The sequence below is a fragment of the Lactuca saligna genome, chromosome 6 (assembly GCF_052625555.1).
Source record: "Lactuca saligna cultivar CGN05327 chromosome 6, ASM5262555v1, whole genome shotgun sequence".
Lineage (NCBI taxonomy): Eukaryota > Viridiplantae > Streptophyta > Magnoliopsida > Asterales > Asteraceae > Lactuca > Lactuca saligna.
In genome coordinates this window covers 74,005,629-74,011,135 of record NC_136422.1, presented here as the reverse complement: position 1 = coordinate 74,011,135, position 5,507 = coordinate 74,005,629, and positions in this window count along the sequence as shown.

The following is a 5,507-nucleotide window of genomic DNA, read 5'->3' as shown; positions in this document are numbered from 1 at the left end:
ACCTTGCGCTTGCTGAGCTGGAGAGATAGAATCAAAACTCCCGATCACCGCCACGAACACCACCACCTGATACTCCAAGGAAACCATAACCATCAGAACCAAAATTACCAAGATACCCTCGAAAGTCAATTGGTCAACTCTTGGTCAAAGTCAACCTTCCTGGTTGACCTTACTCGCCGAGTCAACCTAGTGAGTCACTGAGTTCACTTAACTCTGAAACCCATAATAAACAACTCGACTCGTTGAGTCATCTCCCAGACTCGCCGAGTCACTATGCGACTCAGTGCCTAAAACCCCAGACCAACTCGCCGAGTCATCTCCCAGACTCGCTAAGTTCACTTGGAACCTAATCGAACCAAACCCTGACCCTACTTGCTGATTCATCTCCCAGACTCGCCGTGTTCATACGGGTATTCCCATAATCGAAAGATACAGAGCTACTCCTTTGCTCCAAACAGTACATCTGGGTCCCTAGAGTACATTAGCAACATAAAGTTGCTACTTTTACGAGCTTTCATGTCCCAAAATTAAAAAACCAAGCTAGAAAGGAACTTAACTCATGGGGGATGGCTTTTGCATAGCAATTCAAAGGACTTTCTGCATATTGGATCCAAATAGAACTCAGATCTGGAGTTTCAACTCCAGATCTAACTCATGCACCAAAATCTCATCATATTATCCCCAAACAAACCCTAAAACTCCATGAAAGATGGATCTAGAAAGGAGAGGGTCAAGATAATGATTCATTACCTCCAAAATGACCTCCCACTGAAGAATAATCTGAATCTCCACAAATCTCCTTGATCCAACCTTCTTGATCTTCAAGATCTCTTCACAAAATCACTTATCTAGGCTCCAAATTGCTTCCAAGGACTCTCACTCACGATTTAGGGTTTCTGGATCTCAAAAGGGTAGTAAGGGACTGAGGGGTGGATAATAGATCCTTTAAATAGGGTGAAAACCATAAATCTTAGGGTTTTCTGCACCAACTCGTCGAGTCCAGCTGTCGACTCGGCGAGTTGGTCACTTAACTCGCGGCCAAATCCCACTTCGACTCGATGAGTAACCGCACCTACTCGTCGAGTCCACCATCCTAATAACACTTTACACCCCTGAACTCTTGCTTCCGAACTTGGGATGTTGCAAACTTTATCCATAACAATGTCACAAACTTTCAAGATCTAAACTTTAAGCACTAAAATGACCAAAAGCTCATAACATCCAAAACTATCTAGATCTAACAAATGCATCATCAAGATTCAAACTTTATACCTATAGAATATAGATCAAGGTGAACAAAGTCCACATCTACAAGCTCCAATGCAACCAACACTTTTACAAGAAGTTCCTTCTTCTCCAAGGTGCACAATGCATACTCCAGAGCACTCAAAATCACCTTCTTTTAGCTCAAAAGGCTTATCTAAGGTTAGGGTTTCATGAAAGGGGTGTTGGAGGGGTGAGGCTGAGAATGGAGTGGGTTTGGGGGAGTTAAGGAGCTTAAATAGTGCTTAAATCATGAAAATAGGGTTTGGGTACTAATTGCATATGCCCAGTGTACTCCTGGTACGCCCAGCATACGCAACATTCCATTAGTACGCCCAACGTACACCTTTTGTATGCCCAACGTACTCATCTTGGCCCAAAACCACCAAAACTTCAAACGGTCATAACTTCTTCGTTTTAACTCTTTTTGACATTCTTTATATCCACATAAAGGTATTGAGGAGTTCTACAATCCTATCTAATTACTTTTGACTTAAAACACATCAAACTAAAATCCATAATTCATTAAAAGAAATCTGAAACACTACATTCCCATTTTACCCTTTTACTCCAAAGTGCAAACCGACCTAATTGGTCACATATCTACATTACCCACATCTAAATAGGCCTAAATCTTACCTTTTTAAAGGCCATAATCCTTATGATGACCAGTCTTCAAGCCACAACGTCGAATTAGGAATTGATTGGGAACAGGGTGTTACAACTCCCCCCACTTAAATTAGATTTCGTCCTAGAAATCATTCACTACCATCCCCAGCATACCAAGAAACATGAGCAACATGTCCACAATACCGTGATACCACAGCCTTCCCAAGGTAACCGAAACCAACCAAACTAGACTCTCTCTAATCCCAGCGAAGGATAAATCCTTCGTCTCATGAAGGAAACTACTCCTGCCTCCCCAGATCATTAGACCTCACATTGGTCTGGCTCCTCGACAATTGATCGAACAACCACTTTCAGTCCTGATTATCTTGGTGTTACCAACCGAATGAATTCGCTTACCATGTCTAGACATCGAACACTCGTCTTAACATCATTTGAGTAGAGGATCCATCTCTGCAATGGTTAGACTCAGACGAGACTTGTGTGGCAGTGTCAAATTGATTACTCTGAAATTATTTAATCCCACTATAAGTGCCTTAGCATCTCCTGGTCAATACCTATTCCACATAAGGATCCTAATCACTTCGCTACTCGGAACACCATATTGCTGTCCAGATGCTTTCCATAGCAAGCATGACTTCCCTGGATCACAATCTTGTCTGCCATTATCTAAAATATTGGATTCCTGCTCGGTTGCTGAACCAACAAGCAACCTTGCATTCACCCCACGTGACCTCCGAAGGATACCTCGTCCGACAATAATTTCCCTATCTATATCGCCACTCATGGCTCCATCAATCCTTTTGATCCATTCGATCATGATAGGCTGACAACCCGTTGCCACTGAATCCGATGCAAAAAAGTGAATGCTACCAGTAACAGTGTAGTCTTACATCACGCCTAGTCTCCAACAACCTACCATTTCCTAAATCCGATCGTATTGTGGTATACTCACATTCGTGTGACTGACCCGCCCTGGCTTAAATCATCTAAAGGAATCCGTGAATGACTCACAAATATTTCACATTCTCACTGTCGTGTAGGGATCAGTGAATGCTACGGGCCACCCCGCAGTCTTACAACACTCCCATACTAACTGACCACTATTGAATGCTGCGGGCCACCTCTGCAGTCTTACTATACCACAATACTAATGGCTAACTACCGAATGATATGGGCCGTCCGCGCAGTCTTACAACATTTCTACTCTATCTGCCAACTAGTGAATGCTACGAGCCACCCTGTAGTCTTACAACACCTCTACTCTATCTGCCAACTAGTGAATGTTACGGGGAACACCCACATTCTTACAACACTTCCACACTACCGGCTAACTAGTGAATGCTACAGGCCACCCCATAGTCTTACAACACTTCTACATTACCTACTAACTAGTGAATGCTACGGGCCACCCCATAGTCATACAACACTTCTACGTTGTCTGCTGATTAATGCTACGGGCCACCCCACAGTCTTACCACATTCCCCATGCTATCTGGCCGTTGGTGAATGTTAAGGCTATCCCGCAGTCTGACAACACCTTCCATGCTATCTGGAAGTTGGTGAATGCTACGGCTATTCTACAGTCTTACAACATCTTCCATGCTATGTGGCTGTTGGTGAATGTTACGGCTATCCTGCATTCTTACATAACTTCCCACGCTAACTCAACCTCTGACCATGGTCTTACCATTGATTACCAATCCGAACACACCCAAAGTCGAGCACACGTGCGGACTAACATCCCACACTGAACTCATGTCCTGACTGGGATCCTTAACCTGGTTTCCCATAGTCTGCTACACATCAATCAGATGTGGTCCCAAAGTTAGGAAGTTTCCCAAACTTCCAATTAACATTATCCCCCATATAGGCAGCCACTTGGGCCACCTTTCCTTTCCCAATCACGTCTGCTTTTGTCCTGGGTACCTGAACAGTTCTCCCCCACTTCAATCCGACTAAGTCTCCACGGCATATGAGAAATGGAAGAATTTCCCATCCTTCCTACCTTCCAATGATCGATCTGCTAACAACCAGCGCTTACTAATGCTGGTGATTCATTACTATCCAAACTTATAAGACCATACAACCTCTGAAAATTAGATGAACACTTTATGAATCCCAACAATACTAATAACTCCAGATGCCTTGAAATGATAACATACTCAGATCTTTAAGTCTAATTAACTGATGCTCATAGCAAAACTTCGATAGTAGACCACTTCCCTTGGTGACCCCATAAGTCAACATGAGCACAATGATTGAACCCTCTGAATCTTGATGAGGGTGGGTAACCACCCTGCTGAACCCTGACCGCAGACCTTCCATATAATTCCCTTGAACCAATCTCGAACATAAACCAAGATGACACTGAACACTCCGAACCAACAAAAGGGAAACGACCCTTCCCTAACCACTTTGAAATTCATGGTATACAAATGGCATATGACACTACTTGAAGATGTAACTCATATATGAGAAAAGAAACGAACTGGATATATGCTTTACCCAAACTGATGCAAGATTCCAACAACCATAAGCACTAATATAAATAACTTGAAAGAAGGCAAAAGATACATACCTGCAAAAATCAACTCCTCTATGTTAGGGCTCCTGCCCTACCTTCTCATCCATCGTGATCCTCAAAGAAGCCAGATCAGGCGGCCTCACTGCTCCCCCCCCCCCCCTCAAAGTCAAACAGTCGGCCTTCTTGTGGCCCACCCGATCGTAGTGAAAGCATAACAGACTTGCTCCCTAAGTATAGTCCTTGCTGATGTGGCCAACTAGGCCACACTTGTAATAACCCAAACCCTTGGAATGACAATCCCCATCATGCAGTTTCCCACACGTGTTGCACTGACTCCGGTCCTGCTGGCCTCTCGAATGCTGGTAAGAAGTCTTGGGTCTCTTCATGGGACCCTCCAAAGTATGCACCTGATCTGACATCCTCTTCTCAATGTGCTCCAAATCAATCTCCTGCTCTCGGGCTCTAGAGATCATATCATTCAGGGTCTCGCACCCTGAAATACTCACGGATTTCCTGATGTCATCTTGTAGCATATCGTGATAGCTTAATTTATTCATCTCCTCATCTGCTACATACTGTGGTACCAATAAACCCCTCTCCCGGAACTTGGCAGTGATCTCTGCCACCATCTCAGTAGTCTGGCGGAGATCCAGGAACTCTTGCGCCAACTTTTGCACCTCAATCATCAGTGTAAACTTAGCTTGGAACTTGGTCGAGAAGTCATCCCATGACATAGCATCGACCGCATCATCACCCAACTCACTATTGATCTCCTCCCACTAATCATGTCCCCAATCCTTCAACAGGCAGGAAGCATATCTAACCTTTGCCTCCTCGGGGAAGAAACTCATCCCGAATGTGTTAGCCATATCTGTTACCACCTCCTACTAATAGTGGGCTCCCCCTCCCCATGGAACGCAGGAGCTCCACAAGCACAATACTCCCGAAAAGTCAATGTGCAAGCTCCCATGATATTCATAATCTCCGCACGGAATGCGCCCAAGCGCTCGTCCACTATCTCCGAAACACATCGAGAGATCTCCAATTAAATGAACTCCCGTAACTACTCACTAATCGACTCAACACCTGC